Source organism: Ursus arctos, unplaced genomic scaffold, assembly GCF_023065955.2.
Source record: "Ursus arctos isolate Adak ecotype North America unplaced genomic scaffold, UrsArc2.0 scaffold_21, whole genome shotgun sequence".
In the NCBI taxonomy this organism is placed as follows: domain Eukaryota; kingdom Metazoa; phylum Chordata; class Mammalia; order Carnivora; family Ursidae; genus Ursus; species Ursus arctos.
Window position 1 is genome coordinate 19,787,997 of NW_026622886.1, and position 19,899 is coordinate 19,807,895.

The following is a 19,899-nucleotide window of genomic DNA, read 5'->3' on the forward strand; positions in this document are numbered from 1 at the left end:
AAATGTATAAAATTCAAGAACACTTTTTAATGTACAAAGGAAAGAATAAACAATTTTCCTTCTGCCTCTATGCTCTCCCCCAAACTTCAATCCAAAACCTGCTCCACAGCAGCCTTCCCATCTCCACTGATGTGATTCCATCTTCCACCTGCTGAGGCCAAAACCTTGGAATCATACTTGTGTCCTCTCTGTCCCACATCCTAGTGTAATCTGACGGGAGATCATGCTGCCTCTATCTTCAATATGCATCCAGAATTCAATCACAGCTACCACATCCACTTCAACATACCTGCTCCAAACCATCTTCACCCCACACCTGGATGACTCAGCCTACTAAATTTGGCCCTCTTCACTCTTAATCCTGAACGCCTGTTCTTCACACAGCAGCCACAGTGACCCTGCTGAAATCAAAGCTGGCTCAAAACCCTGAAATGGAATTCCATTTTGCTCAGAGTGAAACACAGATTCCCCCCAGAGACCTATAAGGTCTAGATGGCCTGAACTCTGTTGACATCTCTGATCTCCTGTCCTAATGCTAAGCCCCCCTTATTCACTCTGCTACAGCCACACTCTTGCTCTTTTTCAGTCAGCCATGATTTCAACCTAAGGCCTCTACTCTAGCTCTCCTCCATACAGTCCCTTACACAGAGCTAATTCCTTCACTTCATTCAAGTCTGCACTCACAGGTAACTGGCTCAGTGATGCCTACCCAAATTAATCACCTGAATTAAACTTACATCTTGTTCCGATGTTACTTGTTTTCCCTAGACTGTTCTACACCTTTTGTTTTTGTAGAATACTCACCACCTTCTAACATACCATACAATGTACTTATTTATAATACTTATTGTTTATTGTGTGTCCCCTCCTACCCAGGGTAGAATATAAGATACCCAGGCAAAGATCTTCGCCTGTTTTCCAGTATAAACCAAGTACCTAAACATGCCTGGCATATACCAGGCACCCAATAAATATTTGCTGATATTAGATGTACTGACTGATTTTTATGTGGATGACTTTAGGTCTCCACTTAAACACTACTTCCTCTGAGAAGCCATTTCTGACCAACCAAGCTAGAGTCACCATTCCAGTCATATCACACAGGTGATTTTTGTCATGGCGTTATCTCTATCTCACATGTTCTCATAGATTTATTTCTCTGTCTCTCCATCCCCCTGCTCCTCACCTTCACAAATGTACAAAACTTTATCTGCCTTCATTACCAGAGTGTCTCTGGTACCTAAGACAATGCTTAGCATGCTGTAGATGCTTAATAAATGCCTCAGATCATCAGCAGGAGGACTAGCTACATCTAGCAGCCTGAACGAACGTAGGGGGCTGAGGTCATGAGTAATCTGAACTTGCTACTTCAGGGGAAGCTCCTTCACCTCTTCTGTCACCTTCTGTTGGAGGTAACTGCCCGCACTCAGAATGAGCTTTAGCACACCCTCAAATGGACCTGACCAACGACATTAAAACGGATCTAAACGGAGCATACCTATTCTTTCCCTCAGTCTGCCTTATCTGCCCCCCCCATTCCTCCTACTACACACGGACTATGTCAGGTCCATGATGAATCCCAGCAGCCTTTACTCCAGCACCCTTCAAATGGACTTTCCAAAGGGATAGGTTTATGGAAATGAGTTCCTGTAACTTCAGCTTCCATATGTACTCTTTTCTAAAACTGCCTGACAGCTTTTCAGCAGTGACAACATTTTTTCTTCCACTCTACGAAAGAAAGTCGTACTATTCATACATCTCAAATCTTGCTATGGTGAGCTGCCTATATGATCCCAAATATTGATTTGGGGAAACTTCAGGCTTTTCTGTTTCTCTCTGTTCCCTAAACAGGTCTGTAGGGGTGAGTCTGGCCAGTGTTGGGAAGTTCTGAATAAAGAATAAAGTAACACAGTGATGATGTAGATTATTTTAAAGCAACTGCAAAGTTAAAAAAAAAAAATCTGGACCCACCAGATGTGCTGGGTACAGTCTACATATGTTTTTTATTGATTCCTTTCAGATTTAATATGTTACTCAGTGAGGCCATTAAAGCCTATTTTATCAAATCGTGTCATGAAATAATTTATTCCCCTCATGATCAATCTTCACCTTCTTTCAACTTACGAAATGTGTAATGTTTTCTACTTTCTATTTTGAAAAATGATGAAAACATTTAGATATCAAGTTAAAAACTTAAGAAAGTACACCATTTTTTTAAAAAATCCTTGTAGGGGTTATCCAGAAAAGAAGTTAGAAGACCACTGACTTCTCTCAAGGCAATGCTTCCGTTTTGTGAAGTTGAGTTGGAAATGAATTCTCTAGAACCAGCTGCACTACATCTATTAGAAAATCCTTCGTGTTTCTGACACATAGACAGCATCCTTCTCTGACTTCCAGCACTCAGCAAAATATTTCTTATTTTACACATCGCTTAGGATAGGAGAGTGTGTCAGATGACTATCTTCAGGCACTAACCACTATTTAAAAAATAATCTGGCCTGCATGGTGAAACTGTCAGCAATCCAAAAGTCTGACCGTGATCTTTTATAAACATTACATGTCATACCCTGGGATAAAGCAACTACTATGCTTTGCATTCACAGCATCTCTCAGCAAGAATGGGTAAAGGGTGGAGTGGGGGAGCAGAAGAGAAGCAGAAGTGGCTCATCCAGCGGGTAGAAGGCACTTTGTTAGTGTTCAAACCACTAGAGGACAAAGAATGACAGTGTGTCAGTCCACCTCTTTTGTTTTTTAAAAAGGCCAGCTATATCTGCCTGATGGTACCTGACATTTCTGGCAGCCGAAAGAAAACAGAGGTGTACCTGGAAAATTTCCCAAGGCAAGAAAATAAGTTGAAATACCTAATCAGCTCATTACCAAGCATGCTGCCATTGCCAATGTCTAAGGAGACAGCAACTCACGCACACAGTGTTCTTTCCTTTATCAGGCCAGAGAAACCACAGCATCCTTCAGGGGCTTACTGTACATTGCCCAGCCAAGCATTTCTGGCTAATTTCTGAAGAAACTGAATACTATGCAGCGTTAATATGATCCATGTTCTCCTCTTTCCCTCTGGCAGACATATCATCATAAAGGCACTTGCTACACACTATTCCGTGGACAAGAAGCAGCGAGCAGGTGGACATGGTTTCAATGTCCTAATTTCACATAACAAATTAATGTGGATTTCTAGCAGTCTTGCTAATATATATTTCTTCAGGGAATTTGTGGCGGGGGGGTTCCTACATTAGTTAGCTGTTAGTTTTGTTTTACACCCCCCCACCCCCCCCCCACCCACACACTACTGTGTTGTTCCTTTCCGCTGAATGACTCAATGTATTGGGGAGGAGAAGAGTATATCCCGCAAACAAGCTCTAAAGACTAACTCAAAAAGACAAAAACAAAAACAAAAGGGGAAATTGACTACAAAGTCATGTAAAATCTTCTCAATAAATATAAACTTACTAAAAATTTTAATAAAAATAAAATAATTATTTAGACTATATATACCCCTTCAAAATAATTTCCCATTTCTTATTATTTCAGTTATATCACATATTTATTAAGAAAAAAATGACTTAGAAAGATCTTTTGGAACCCAATTGACTTCAGTATAAAGCTGATATCTGTATCACAGGATTCCACATATGGTAAGAGAGACAAGCCTCAAATTCCTATGCACAAAAAAGACATGGTTTGATCTTCAGAACTGCTTTACAGCTCTGGCAAGGAAATTCCTGCAGCTTTAAGAATCTTTAGCACAAAAAGATAAGTGGTACCCAACTCAGAGATGTCTTCTTGAACTCATCACAGTCATTAAAACAAAAGCAACTTGAATATATCCTGAGAAATCTTAAAAGCAGTAGCTGTTATATTTGGCTTACTCATCATCCTTAACTACCATTTATTAGTTCTCCCCACCTCTGTGTGGCTGATATTATTAATCATCTTTTAGCGTTCTGGGAAGTTAAGGATCAAGGAAGTTAAAGCAAGGTCAAAACTGAATCCACGGCCAAAAGAAGACGAGCTCCAAACCTATGGGTCTTTCATTCAGCTTTTGGTTCCTAGTTGAGTGTTCCCTCCCTCTCCTCCCATTCTCCCCTCCCCTCAGCCCAGCCATGAGGTTTTATTTTCCTACTGTTCTGCTTGGTGTGACTTCGAAGGGTGACACCCTAATAGAGAGATGAAGCAGCTAGCCACATTTCAACAGTAGAGGAGGGGTGGTGATTTAGAAGGAAAGAAAATCTCAATGGTGTCGCTTGCCCAAGAGCCTGACCACAACATTCAGTGGCTCATCCTGATGAAAGCACCATGAGTCTAGCAGACCTCCAGGGCCACATTTCACTGTTCTCCTGCCACAAGGGAACTATGTCCCTTCCAACCTGATCTCACATAGTCTGGATGTGTCAGTGCTTGCTGGATATCCAGATGAAAACTAAAAAGCTCCCCTCAGCAGTAGCTGGTCTATACCTGGCTATACAATTCCAACATCCAGATACCTGGAGTCACATAAATGTTTGCATTTTCCCTTGAATGTCAGGCATCATTTCACCAGCCTGAATATACATTTCAGCTACTGAGGACTATCCTCATTGATGTCACTCTTGTCAAAATGCATTCGTTAAGCACCCAAGTTTCTAGAGATAAATACTAGGTATTAAGGACCTTTAAGTGCATCTATTGTACAGAGACAGATGGACAGATAGATGTATGGAAAGAGCGATGGACAGACAGAGATAAAAACTTAAGTGCTTTTTGGTATGAGTTTTCTATTGCTGCCATAGCAACTGACCACAAACTTCACGATTTAGAACAACACGTATTTATCTTATGGTTTATTATCTTACAGTTATGTAGGTCAGAAGACCAACATAAGTCGCACTGAGCTAAAAATCAAGGCATCAGCTAGGCTGTGTTCTTTGGAATCTCTGGGAGAAATTCCATTCCCTTGCCTCTTCCAGCTTCTAGAGACTGCCCACATTCCTAGGCTCATGGCCCCTTCTTCCACCTTCAAAGACAGCAACAGTAGATCAAATCCTCCCAGTCACATCTTTCCAACCCACTCTTCTGCCTCCCTTTGACATCTTTTTCATGTGATTAGATTGGGTCCATCTAGATAATCCAGGATAATCCCTTCATCTCAAAATCAGTACCCTTAATCGAAGTCCCTTTAGCCATGTAAGGTACATAACCCCAGGTCCCGCAGTTAAGATGTATACATTTGGGGAGGGGGGTCTTATTCTGCCAACCACAGATGAGCTTTTGTTTTATTTTCCATTTCAGCTGGAAGTAATTTGAAACTTCTGCTTCTCAGATGCCAGGAGAGACAGATCTCCTGAGTTAAGACTTGTTAACAGCTTGTTGGCGAGGAAAGGTACTTATAGTTCTTTGGATGGTTTCAGATGCTTAGTGCCAAAAGGTGGATGTGGAATGGCTTTAAGAGAGAAACTTTATTTATTAAGTTGATTCAAATACAGGATATTTTTTTTCTTGCTCACAAACAGTACTGGGTGGGCAAACAGGATGGAGAGGTAGCTTCCACACCTTACAAATGGGACTGCCAAGCTTTTTGCACCTCTTACTGTGATACATTTGAGAGCATACAGTATCACCTATGAAGTATTCTTGCCTGAAATATTTAGCCTAAATTTAATCAAGCCTCTATATCCAATGACTTAGCTTACAGGAAATATAGGGGAAGGAAAAAATGCTAAACACCACCACAAGAATAAAATCACCCAAATCTAGAATGTGTGAGATTGCACAAGTTAAATGATATACCCACTTTAACAGTGTGTCCCCAAATAAATAAAACAAAGATCTTAAGTTTAATGAAAACAGAACCATCTACTGGTTGTGGCATTTTCTCCAAAGGAATTGTTGCAAACTGGTGCATGCAAGGACTGGGTCGTAAACACAGCCCGGGATGCTGGGGCACAGGCTGTTTGATGCAGCTGTTTACGGGCCCATTGCACAGAGACTCTGACTTGACCTTTTCTTGGTGTGTAATTCTGATCCATGCATTAAACCACCTGTGTATTTTTCTCAGTAATCCAGAACAAAATAGTCATTATTTCATACCTTTATTTTGTTCTCACAACCTCAAGAGGAAGACTCAATTTATTAAGTAACTGAAGAAACTGAAGATTTATTCTGTAAAATGTCTTTCAGTAGAAAGTTTCCACTGCAAAAGAACATCGCAGCCTGGACATGCTCACTGTTCAATGCTGTGACCCTTCTAACTGATGTCATGGTCATGACTAGCTGGGGAGGTGGAGGAACAGGGGACTTCCTGGGTAGAAAGGGTAAATGACATTTCAGGAAGCATTTGGTCGCATGTATATTCACATGGCTGTGTGTGCTGGGCTCTAACATGTATTTCAAAAAGGCTGACGCTATGGGTGACTCACACTTGCTCCCATCAAAATCATGGTGACCAACACAACTTGAGAAACTGAAATCAAGAGGCAGGGGGGCCATTAGAAATGATCCCCAAAAAGGCAATATTAATTTTTGGTTAATGGTTAAATAAAAATACCTAGTTCTCATGGGACTTTAGATCCCCTGGGTCCTTAGGTCCTAATTGGACAAAGAATAATGTAGTTCAAGTCTCTCATACTAAGATAAGGATACCACACACAGACAGGTAGAAATACATGCCCTCTCTCCCTGTCCATCACGCTATTTGCTCAGAACTCTGTGTCTGGGATCCCTTTCTCTTCTACAGGCTATAGGAGGGATGGGACCATGCCGAGAAGGCCAGGTTATCAGACTTGGGGTGAGCTGGTGGCTAATGTGGACAGGTTTTCCCAGGACCGCAGAGAGCAATTTCTCAGCATTCCTTGCCCTGCCTTCCTGGGACTCCCCTGTCCCAGCTCTCTGAGAGTTCAGCAGGGGTGCATCTGGAGGAAATGGGCTTGCGAAAGGAATCAGTCACATGTTCAGTGTAACTCTTCAGCAATATTACAGTAATAGTAAAATTACTATTAGAGTAATAATAATTATAGTAATACAGCAATAGTAAAGTAATAGTACATTAAATCTGTGTCCTGGCAGATTTCACATGTCTGGCATCTGAACTCTCTCAGTGTCTTCCAACCTCAGAGAAGAAGAATAACTGCTAAAAGCCCAGACTGCAGAGTTTGGATCCCATCTGCCACTTACTAGCTGTGTAACTTTGAGCAAGTCACTTGACTTCTCTGTGTCTCATTTTCTTTATTAGCACCACTGATCTTATGTCTCGTTCTGCCTCTTCACTTCTATACCTGGGAAAAGACAAAAAAATAAAAACACTTCAGGGCACTGGGTAGCTCAGGTAAGCATCTGACTCTTGATCTTGGCTCAGGTCACGAACTCAGGGTCGTGGGATTGAGCCCTGTATTGGGCTTCATGCTGGGCGTGGAGCCTGCTTAAGATTCTCTCTCCCTCCCTCTGTCCCTTCCCCATCCCTCTCGTGCGTGTGCGTGTGCGTGTGCGTGCGAGCGTGCTCTCTCTCAATCAATCAAAAACACTTCTGCTTCTAGTATACTTTTACTCATGTCCCCAACAGCATTCATTCAGCAAATACTGGTGGGGAGCCACCAAACACAGACAAGACGCAGTTTCCTGCCTTCAGGAAAGGTATAATCTCCTGAGAAACAAAGAAAAATCCATATGACCGATTACAAATGATGTGCCAGGTGTAGAAACTGAGGAATGCACAAAGTGCTGTAGGACTGAAGAGGAGAGAGCAAGTGAGTGTAGCAGGTGGAGCCTCGGGGAAGCTGGGAGAGGGAGGTCAGGGGGCGATGCTCCAACTGAGGCCTTGGTGACGTAGAAAGAGACTGTTTCTGGCCTTAAGCAAAGCTTTACTGGTTCCCCTTCATCAATCACCCAAAGCCTGGAAGATGCGGCTGGACTGGAAAAACAAAACCAGCTGATGCAGAGGGTGCTGAGACTGGGAGCTCCACTGTGAAAGCTGCTTGGAAACAGCAGTCGCCTCCTTCTGGATGTTCACTCACACAGCTCCTCCCTGACCGCCCGTCTGCCACACGTTCCGCACAAGTTCGGATGAATGTGTTCCTTTGTCTTGGTTTTTAATGTCATTCTGGGTACACAGTTATACGTTATAATACCCTTTGTGCAATGAAAAAATTTTTAATAGAATTCCAGATATGTAAACACACCAAGCACACATAAAATACAGTATTAGCAGCTGAGCTACCCGTGGCCGTGGTGTGAAAATTCTTGACAGAATTATGCCAGGTACCATCCACATGGAACCCATGTGTTAGCTGGGGCTCTCACTGTCCTGTCCTTCAAGTTGTATGGAAAACTGGCTCAACTCTCCACCAACTCTATAGTCTCTGGAAACCGAAAGCCCTTCTCAACATTTTGGTGAGATTATGTTCTCAGGGCCTCCCTCCCTTCCTGGGCTCCTGACTGCATGAATGTGGTCTCCACACTGCCCTGCATTGACTGAGAAGTGAATGTCTGCATCTCCAGGTTCACCTCCTGAAGTCCACTCCATGCTGGACATGTACCAGCACAGCGGACTTCACAGAGAAGCCACGGGGGACCATAGGGAACAATGCCATCCAGGTCCTCCCCACAATCTTCTGCACCTAACTGGTACCCTGTCCCTCCTCCACCCTCCCCTCTCTTTTGTTCTTGCACATAGCCCTCTTATTGTCTGAATAATCAATATATGCTTCTCCCCTTGACTTCATGCAGAGTAGTTCTGCCAACATCCAGGCCTTTGGGGCCTCATATTCTTCCTCAAGCATTCGTCAAGGTGTTTTCCCCAAGATTATCTCCTTTATAAAGCAAATTCTGATGCCAGCTGTGCAGATAATAGCATTTCCATTTTCCCCAGCTCCTAACATTTATATGTAAGAGGACAGGCTGATCCCAGCAGAAGCAGCAAGAGTGCCAAGCAGATCCAGCAGCGGCCAGTGCAAATGGCAAAGGCGGTACCTAGGCATGTCATGTGATCTCTGGCCTACGCGGCTCGTGAGCATGTGAGACATGCCAAAGGGGAAAGAGAGATTTGCAAAGGGCCAGAGCTCTATTAGAGCAGAAGGGGTAAGAACCAGCAAAATGAAAATTATTAATGTCAAAGAGACCCATTAACCCTAAGACCTTAGGAAATAGTGGCTGCAAGTAAAAGCTCCTTAGAAAAAGTATACCCTTGACAAGGAAAGGTCTAGCCCCAGAAATGTTTTCAATGATCTACAAGTAAATACTTAATGCTTAGAAGGTATAATAAGTATTATTCAGATGACTTATATGGCAGCTCATAAAGAATGATCTTGGCAAAAAGAACAACTTCTATCTACATGCAAAAGAATATCAGTAACAAAACTGTTAGCTATGGCAGAAAAGAAAATCCCAATAGCCTAGTTTTCTCTCAACTTTTCCTTAAGATATAATTCTCTGAGAAAGAACCCAAAAGTCCTTGAAAACAAGTTTACCCAAGCTCTCTATCAAGTAGAGACACAGTGTCATAGCTATTATTACACTCATTAGATAAACAGATAAAATTTGGTGATTCCAACTTATCCCCTGTCTAGAAGATTCTCAAAATACTAACCTACTCTGAGACATGACAAAGGATTTCACTTTGGTCAGGAATTTCCTTATGCTCTCCCCAGAGAAAACTAACATTTCTTCAAATCTCTGCATCAGCCCTGGCCTATCCCAGTCTAACAGTCAAATTGATAACAATGCACTTGCCCTAGCTATTTTCTGGAAGGCTGCTCAATTATCACATTAAAATTCAGATTTAAGCATAGTTTTTTAGTTAAATGAATAAAACTGGGAAAGGCCCTTTCTAGCAGTCGATCTTATTGAACTAGAAATTTATGAGTTGTTTGCTATATGAAAAGAAAAACAGAGGGTAAGGAAAGGAAGGAGCAAATTAAGAACTAAAGACAAGCAAAGAAAGATAAGAACCACATAAAACTGTCTGAGATCAAAGAGCGAATGGAGCTGGTGGCTCTCAGTGGCTCTTTGCTCAGATCCGGAAGGGTTCCAGCTCTGCAGGTGAATGGTGTGACGTTCAAATACTCCTGGAGAAGAGGACATGCAGGCAACTAGGAACTATTACTGTCTTTCTGAGAAATTGGGAAATTAGACAAGACCCCTGTGGATGGGGCCCCTGACAGAATCTGACTACTGGGAATGGCAAAGAACCCAAAGCACAATGTGTCTTTAACCTGCTTAAAAATGTTGAACAAGCTTTTACATAGTATCCAAACACCGAGTCCAAATGAGCAGGGGACAGAGGATGGGGGAAGAAGTATGGGGGTAAGACTATATAGATTAGTCCTTGGGAGCAAAGTTCCTTGATCCTGAATCAGAAATAAAAGTCATTCATGTGTTCCTCCACGCAGTAAGTATCAACCTCCTATATGTTCCTGATGCTGTTCTAGCACTGGGGAGACAGCACACACAAGACAGACCAACTCTTCTGGAGTTTACAGACTAGTGGCAAAAAAACAAATGCACAAGCACATGCATGCTCTTCTGTAAATTCAAAGCAAACAGGCTGTGGGAAGGAGTATAACCCAGGATTATGTGAGCACTTTGGCTAGGGGAGTTAGGGAAAATCTCTCTCAGCTCTTAGTGAGCTGAAACTGAAGTAATGAGTGGATGCAAGCCTTATAAAGTGATCTGTATACCAGCAAGAGAGAAGAGTACTGCAAAGACCTTGAGGTTCGACACCCACTTGGTATATCTGAAGAACAAAATAGGGACCGGTGTGACTGCATCAGTGAGCCATGGGAAAGGGGTAAGAGATAAGGGACAGATACAGGCAGGAGCTACATCATGCAGGACTTTGTATTTTCTTCTAAGTGCAGCGGGAAGCCAATGGAGGATTTTAAGTAGGGGAGTGACATTTATGTTTTAAAAGACTGGCCTGGCTACTACCTTTGGCAGACAGAAGCAAGAGACAGGTCAGGAGGCAATATGGGAGTCCAGTGGGAGATTGCAGAGCGGACTAGAGTAGGATCAGAAAAGATGAGAGAAATAGATGGATGTGGGTAACTGTGGAGGTCCATCAGTAGAGGATACTGATAGACTGGCTGTGGGAGATGAGGGGAAAAGAGCAACCGAGGATGATGCTTAGGTTTGGGCCTCAAGCAGTGGGGTGTATATAATGGGGTTACTTACTGAGAGGGGGATAACAAGGAGGGGCTGGCCTGATGGAGAAAGCAGGAGTGCGATGAAGAGTTCTGATTTAGGTGCGTTAAATTCGAGCTGCCTCTCAGACATTCAAGTCTAGAAGTCAGGGTTACAATTGTCAGTTAGCAAACAGAAGATATATAAAGCAATAGGACCCACAGAGATCACCCAGAAAAGGAGTATAGAGAAGTCCAAAGTTCAGGCTTAGAAGCTTTCCAATAGCCAGAGGTCAGGAGGAAAAGAAACATCAATGAGGTGTGGCGGGGGCGGGGGGGGGGGGGGAGACAAGAAAATACGGGTTGACATCAGCCAAGAAAAGAAAATACTCCATTAAAAAAGTGACCTATTATATCAAATGTTGCTAAAAGTAACATGAGAAAAAAGAACTGACCATCATAAACCATCGCAATATGGCAAGACGGAGGTGCCCTTGACAGAGGCACTAGCAGTGGACTGGTGGGGATGAAACCTAATGAAGTGGTCTGAACAGAGTCAAGGATGAAGAATAAAAATGGGGATACAGAGAGTTCTTTCTAGAAGCTCTGTAATGAAGGGGAGCAGAAAAATGAAATAGGTAGGCTGGGGGTCAAGGAAGGATTTTTGCTGTTGCTGTTGTTGTTAACTTTATTTTCAAAGACATAGAAAGAAGAGAAAATAGTATAATGAATCCCCGGTGTCACAATTCTCAGCTCCTCATCATGCACCTTTCACCTATTCCACCACTCATTCCCAACCGCCCACCCACAGGGTTACCGTACTCCCAGACATTATTTCAAGGAAAGGCTGCTTTTGTTTTAAGTGAGAAATACCGTTTGTTATGAAAAAGAAAAACAGAAAACCCCATTAAACAATGCTTTCATGGAGAAAATTCCAGCTCTACCACTTTAACAGACTGACTTTAATAAAAGGTATGAACTTGATTTTTTCTTTAAAGCAGAAATTCTCAAAGTATGACCCACCGCCAACTGTGGGGCCATGAGGGGCTTGCCCGTGAGCGGCAAACTAATGACAAAATCTAAATTCTTCCAGCCGTTCTAATGGTGGAAGAGGAAGTCGAAGATCTTTTGTTTGCTTTTTCTATTTCTGGTTTTGGTTTTGTGCATGAATAAGTAGCATAACATATTAAGTAAATTATTTAAGATTAACAAAATTAGTACATTCCTAGAGTTTGCAGACGACTCTCATTCAAAATTATGCTAAGAAGTCTGACTGCCACACAATGCCTAGTCCTGTTGGAGAACATATACGTATGATTGGAATGTCTATAAACTGAAGGAATTTCACCCTAATCACCCATGCATGTCTTAAGTTGCTTATGGGTTGCAGTTCTTCTGTTCCTGTTTTTTGACTGCAAATTACTTAGCTTCATCAGCAACAATTTAGTGTGTTGTGGGTTGTCTGGGTAAACCCTCAGGATACAGTGATGCACATTTGTATCGTTGATATTAATTTGCCACTTGTTCTTTCATTGGTTATCTGTGGTACTGGGTACAAAGATTTGAGACACAAAACTTAAAACCTAGAAAATTCTATATACTGTTAACGTCTGTGGATTGAGGGGAACTTTATAATTTTATATCAGTTGTGGAAAACCTCAATCCTGTTGAGACAGTATACCAGTTAAGATCACAAACTGGATCTCGAGACACTAGGTTCAAATCAGGCTTTGCTACTAGTAGCTGTGTGACCTTGGGAAGTTCAGTCACATAACTTTTCTGTTCCTTAGTTTCCTCATCTGTAAAATGGGGATAATAATAGTAAAACACACATAGTACTCAAACCGTGCAACTCGTAATAACAGTGACAACTTCTATCTTTAAATAAGTGAACATCCATAACTGGACTACTACCTGGCACATACCAAGTTCTGTATTTTAACACAGAAAATATTCCTACTACACCTGCTACGATCATTGCTACCAGTATTACAGTTTAAGACACTAGGGTTCTATGAGACGACACTGTGAAAATCAGGAAATCATAACTTGAAATCTATATAAGTGATAAATATAATAGCATAAATGGTGGCAAGCTTTATTACCAAACCTATTTAACCCACAATATAACCAAACTATTCACTAAGAGTCCTCATCTGAATTCCAGATCTTGGAACTCTTTGGTGCAGAACGCAGAGAAAAGATATGGGTCCTTTCACGAAATCTGAGCCAGCCTTAGAGCACATTATAAAACAGGTGGAGGAAGACCTTGGGCATCCTCTCACACCTTTCTGCAAGCCTCCCCTACTTCCTAACTACACGATCTCAAAGCCCCCAAGTACCCTTATTTTGTCCTAAGTCTTTTACTATAATTCTCCCCAGGCCAATTCTTCAAAACTGAATTCTTTCTCTAGGATCTTCTAACCTCAGCTATGTGTAAGGAGGGGAAAAAATGCTTTCAAAAAATTTGCAATTACTTGTATATAGCTATTAACTTCTTAAGAGTCTCAGAAGTATTTCTATTCTTAAAAGAAAGCTCTTATCGAAGGTTCTAATTACTGGAAATTTAGGCAGAGTAAGAAAGCTAAGTAAAAAAATTCAAGCAGTCTAGAACCATAGAGCTTATTTTGGAAGCTGGCCTTGAGATTAAAAAAAAATCCATTTGCACTATTTTCACAGTTTGTTCTACTTTGAAACAATGTTGTTTCGTTTAGGGGCACCTGGGCGGCTCCGTCGGTTAAGCGTTTGCCTTCAGCTCACATCATGATTCCAGAGCCCCAGGATCAAGACTCACATTGAGCCCCACACCAGGCTCCCTGCTCTGCAGGGAGTCTGCTTCTCCCTCTCCCCCTCACCCCACTCATGCTCTCTGTCTGTCTCTCTCTCTCAAATAAATAAATAAATAAATCTTTTTTTAAAAAAAGTATTTTAGGGGCGCCTGGGTGGCTCAGTCATTAAGCATCTGCCTTCAGCTCAGGTCATGATCCCAGAGGCCTGGGATCAAGCCCCGCATCGGGCTCCCTGCTCAGCAGGAAACCTGCTTCTCCCTCTCCCACTCCTCCTGCTTGTGTTCCTTCTTGCACTGTCTCTCTGTCAGATAAATAAATAAAATCTTTAAAATAAAAAAAGTCTTTTAAAAAAATGGTTGTTTCGTTTAACCTAACTTTTTTCTACAACAGTTCCTGTGGGTAGCAGAGACCCCAATGTTTGAGTGCAGGGAGGGAAGAGAAAGAAGGGGAGAGGGAGGGATTAACTTCGTACGACCAGAAAGAGAGAGAGAGAGCATGTGTGTATGACATTTTACTTCTTGGAGGAGATGTTGATACTCAATAATCACTGTTAATTAAGTGATTTTTTTTCTTGGTGGGGAGGTATAAAATATGATTATTATTCATAATGAATTCATACCTAGTCAAAATTTGAGACCTAGAGAGACCATTCCTACCGAGCATGCTTAAACCTGAAGAAACATGTTGGTTTTTCAAATTTACCATAATCTTTTATTTTTCTAGCACAAATGTTCCTTGCCCAAAGAAAAGTTAGTGGATTAAGCCACAGATTTCATTCCCTGATTCACCACAGAAAGGATTTTAGGGGGTTTCCATCAAGAACACAAAATTATCAATATTCACAAATTATACAGTCTAAGCCAGGAAAATATAAATAAAATAGAAATTCAAGACCAATGAAAATATAAACACACTTATGCAGACCACAGTTATAGCTAAGCTTCAGGTTTACCTCTGAGTTTCTTGGGGGCCAAAGAGAAGAAAGAAACAGCATCCATTATGTTATCAGAAAGAATAATACATACTATTTCTACCCAGAGAAGCAAAGTTCTTCCTGCAGCTGGACTCCACAAGAAATTTTTCAAGTGGACTTTGTGGCCGTCAGTAACAGAATGGACAATATCCTTAACTCCAGGACCTCAAGCCACAGCCCACATTGTTTAGGAGTCCCTGCAAAATTCCATTAGGTGACAAGATCCCTGGGGGGAGTGGTGGGAGCTGGTATTCAATTTACAAAAGCAACATGCGTGTGATTTTCTAAATCCGCATCTGCTATCTAGATCATGAATTCTTTCAAATGAACTTTAAAGAGTTCAGACTACTTTTACATGTTGTGACATATCCAATTAAAGGCCCCCAAACAGAGAATTTATGAAAGAAGAAGAAGAAAACACACACACACACAAAGAATTTGAACTGTGTGTGGTTTTCTTTCTAAAATGCTATTCAGCTTCCCAGGTAATTTTCTGGAGATGAAGTAACCACCCTCTGAAAAAAATGAATGTGCCAGATACTTCTTAGCCTCTGCTAGGGGAAAAACGTGAACTCAGACCCTCAGACAAAAACTTCCGCCACTCTGAGAAATAAGGCGATTCTGTCAGTCCCATGGCAAGTGGGAAAATAGACTGGGGACGGAGGGTTGGAGGGGGAAGTACCAACCACCACAGTTTCTAACCTTGAAAAACTTGGCTACTGAAGACAAGATATACAAATAACCCACAGGAGGAAGAAGAAATAAGAGTTAAGAGCTGTGAAACAAAGCCCCAGGGACTCCAAGGGACATAGAAGGCTGCTTCTCATTGCAGCCAAAGCTTCATTATCAGAAGGACAATGACAGCAACAAGGACTAACATCCCTACAGTGCTTTCATATACCCAGTCTCCTGCAATGCCCCCAAAATGCTGGGAGTAAACAGGGTTACTAACCTCCACCGAAGGTTAGAAAATTGAGGCTTAGGTAGATCAAATGACTGCTGAGGAGAGCACAGCTGGGATTGCAAAGTGTTGTCCATACATTCCAGTACCATCGCTATTTCTCCTTCCCCAGACAGCATCCTCAAAAGGTGATGGAGCATGACAACAACCTCAGAGCCTCAGAGCCTCCCCTACAACCAAGAACATCATTCTAACACGGGCTCAGTGACACATTTGGTTCAGAGGTGCTCTGAGATCAATCCTTGCACCTGGGGGACCACACACATGGTGACCAGGTGCCATGGCAAAGATATATTTCCTCAAGAGTATATACAGGTTCCAATGGTTCTAAGATGAACAATATTTCAAATGTACCTGAGAGGCTCACCACTCCATGAAACTCTAAATCGTCCTTTAAGGAAAAAGTAGGATAACTGATAATAGTACTATTAATTATACTCAAGTCAGTTACTGAATAAGTTTGTATTCTTGCATATCAGGCTTCCTTGAAGTGAAACGAAATATCTTTCATCATCATCGTAAGTGCCTGATAATGCCTCGCATACATTCGGCCTCAGAAAATATCTGTGGAATGAATGAATGAGCTCAACAGGCCACAACACAGAATTCTTTAATTCTACTGTTAAACACTTTGACAGGAAAGTTATTTGTCCTAAATCATGGTAGAATAATCATGGTCAACAATGAGGCAATCCTTCCCAGTTGATAATTTCAAAGAACTTGGTATAAACATGTATTTCTTTCCATTAACGTCTTCTCAGAACGGATCTAATTTGTTTCGTTTTCTTGGAGGAAATCTATCCTGGAGCTTCACAGAATGCTATAATATCTTAACGGGAAAAACAAAACAAAACTCAGCTTGCTAAGAGGTAAGTACAAGGCTCTCTACGCAGACATACTATAACATGTGGACAGATGTCTACCACTCCTTTCAAAGCAACCCTGTTGGGAAGCTACAGGTATATTCCAGTGATACTCGTTTTGAGCAAAAAACTTGCAGAATGCCTCTTTTGGAACTGCCTTTATCTCTATGATCAGTCTATGTGACACACAAGAAAACTTGTCATAAATCTTTATGGTCCTGACCCATTTCTTTTTTTTTTTTTTTAAGATTTTATTTATTTATTTGACAGAGACAGCCAGCGAGAGAAGGAACACAAGCAGGGGGAGTGGGAGAGGAAGAAGCAGGCTCCCAGTGGAGAAGCCTGATGTGGGGCTCGATCCCAGAATGCCGGGATCATGCCATGAGCCGAAGGCAGACGCCCAATGACTGCACCACCCAGGCACCCCTGGTCCTGACCCATTTCTAACCAGAAATTACTCTAGCCAATTTGACCACCATCTATGTGGCAGACTTTGTCATGAAGAGTTCTTGGCAAGTCTCCCAGATCAAAACCACCTTCCAAGAATGAATACCATCAGTATAAAAATCTTCAGCAAAATGTGCCAAGGGCTCTAAAGGCAAATTCCAAAGGGAGACTTCAAAGTTACCTTGAACAACAGCGCATCACTGGAAGTTGTGTGTAGCCTCTCAACGTGAACTCATACACAGTTCTGTACACACTGTAACCTAAAGAGCCAAGACAGTCCTGTACATGACAATTCCATTAGGTCTTAGTCATCTTTATATTACTCCCTCGGAATAGTGCCCTGCACATAGTAGGGCATGTAGCAAATTCTATTCAAAATGGATTTCCCTCGGGAATAATCAAACTATGAAATTACCCTCATCACAGCAAGACCTCCAGCCACTAGACTTTTCCTAAGGAGGAAATGTGGTGTTGTGTTTCCTCACTGTCAAAAGTGGTTTTTGAGAGCAACCAACCATCTATTTGATTTTACTACTTCCTATATCCCCTGGCAAACAGAAAAAGTATCCTTCCAAATGGGGTCTTTTAAAGATGAAATCTGTATTTTTAAAGAACTGAAATGTACGTTGTAGAGATTTCAATTTCGGGATCTATGAAGAAGCACTGGCATCTATCATTCTTTTCTAAACGTTGAGCAACTGGCCATCAAGGTAAAAACGGAAAAATTATAGAAGATCCACCACCATGGCAATGGTAACAGAATTAACATTTAGAATGTGCCTACTATGTGTTAAGTACAGTGCTACATGTAATCTTTAGGAAATCCAACAAAAAAGGTACTGCCATTCTTATTTCTACAGATAAAGAAACTTGAAACTTTATTTAAGAAGTTAAATAGAGATGTATAAGCTAACATATTTATTAGAGGGCAGAGCCAAGGTTCAAACTCAGGTTTGTCAGAATCCAAAACCTTGCCCTTTACTTCTTAAATATGGAGTCTATCCCAGAAGTCTAAAGCAGAAGGCCCATTGGCCAGCCACGGGTCACCAATAACAGTGATTTGATAAAAATGGAAAGACTCGTCAATGTTTGGGTGTGGGGATGGGTGAAATAGCTGATGGGGATTAAGGACGGCACTTGTGATGAACACCAGGTGCTGAACGTTAGTGTTGAATCACTAAATTGTACACCTGAAACTAATATTACACTGTATGTTAACTAACTGGAATTTAAATAAAAACTAAAAAAACTACATACATACATACATGCATACATACATACATACATACATAGAACTACATGATCCAGCAATTCAACTCCTGGGTATTAAAAAAAAAAAAAAAGACTTGTCAACGTTCAAAAATATGGGGTTTTACATAAAATATGGATATGTACTTCCCCTATATCAAATTCACTTCACTCATTTGCCTACACAGGCATTTGAGTCTGTGACCTCTGCTATTTCCCGCTGCCTCCCCAACACTTCCTTTCAAGGCAAAACCCAAAACTAATGTTCCTCCCTGCCCCACCTTACCTGGATATCCCATAGGAACTTAGAATCATGCCATTTTGATGAAGTAGAACATAATCACTGAGATCAAGTACAAGCCTTTTATACAGAATCTAAGGCCAAAGAGTTAAGTGACTGGTTCACGGTCACAAGCTCTAGGACTAGATCTCGAATATTCTTTAATCTTGTCTGCTCTGCTACCCAGCTTCTCTTTGGTAGCCAAACATATGTCTGAGTTAATGACCTGTAAAGTGGGGTATCATTATGCCTCCATAATTCTGTTTGATATTATTATCATGAGCTTGCATTTTAATAAATAGTGCTGGTACTGCCAAGACTTCAAATCTATTTTCTTTCATTCACCAAAGGGCTCCATGAACAAATCATTCTGCTTTTATAGATCTGCTCCTTGGCCTCCTTTCCTGTTCTGCCAGGAGCTGCCAAGAGCATTTGTGGTTTAACGCTGAAAGGTAAAAGAACGTATTAAGGAAGTTCCAAAGAAGCATCCTTGCCTTCTAACTCACAGGTCAAGGCCTGGGAAGATGAGGAAGATGATACACCAGTGATTCAAGCCTACTGCCTTCTGGAGGAGACACAATTTTAAGTTTCTAATTTTTACTCCTGATATTAGCCAGAGAAAATCGGTTTGAGTCAGTCTCAATTATTATATAAATACAACATATTCCAATCATATTAGCTGGCAAAGTTTCTTGTCCTTACTCTCAAAGGTACTAAGGTGATCAGATTTAAATTTTAAAGCTTCCTCTCCTGGGCCGGGAAAAAATACTAAAGAAACAGCTTGCCAACTGCAAATTATTTTTAGAGGTGTTTGTAGCATACGCATGATCAAATACAGTTCCTCTTTTTTTTAAAAAAAAAAAAAAAAAAGCAAAACACCATGTTGGACTCATTCCAATGTTTCTACACGTGACTGGAGCCAGAAACAGCATTTTCGAAAATATCACTCTTCTGAGGAAAGTACACCACATTAATAATGAGTTGGGCCTAAAGAGATTTTAGGATTTCAAAGTATGCAGGTTCCATGCTTCTCCAACAAATCAGGAAAGAACAGGCACTCCCTTTACTAAGCAGGAGAAATTTTTTTATTTATACCAAAATGATATTTCTTCACTATTTGTTTTCATTTCATTTCTGACCTAACTTCTTTCTGATAATCTTGAATGAATATCCATTCTTAGGTGCTTTAACTGTCCTGAAAGGTCCCCAGGCCGGCTGAGTTTCCCACTGGACAGT

General features: G+C 41.3%; 1 protein-coding gene across 5 annotated transcripts in view; it reads right to left on the reverse strand.

Moving 5' to 3' along the window:
* CRADD (CASP2 and RIPK1 domain containing adaptor with death domain) overlaps positions 1-19,899 on the reverse strand; it is a 323,020-nt gene that overhangs the window by 200,664 nt on the left and 102,457 nt on the right. The window lies entirely within an intron of this gene.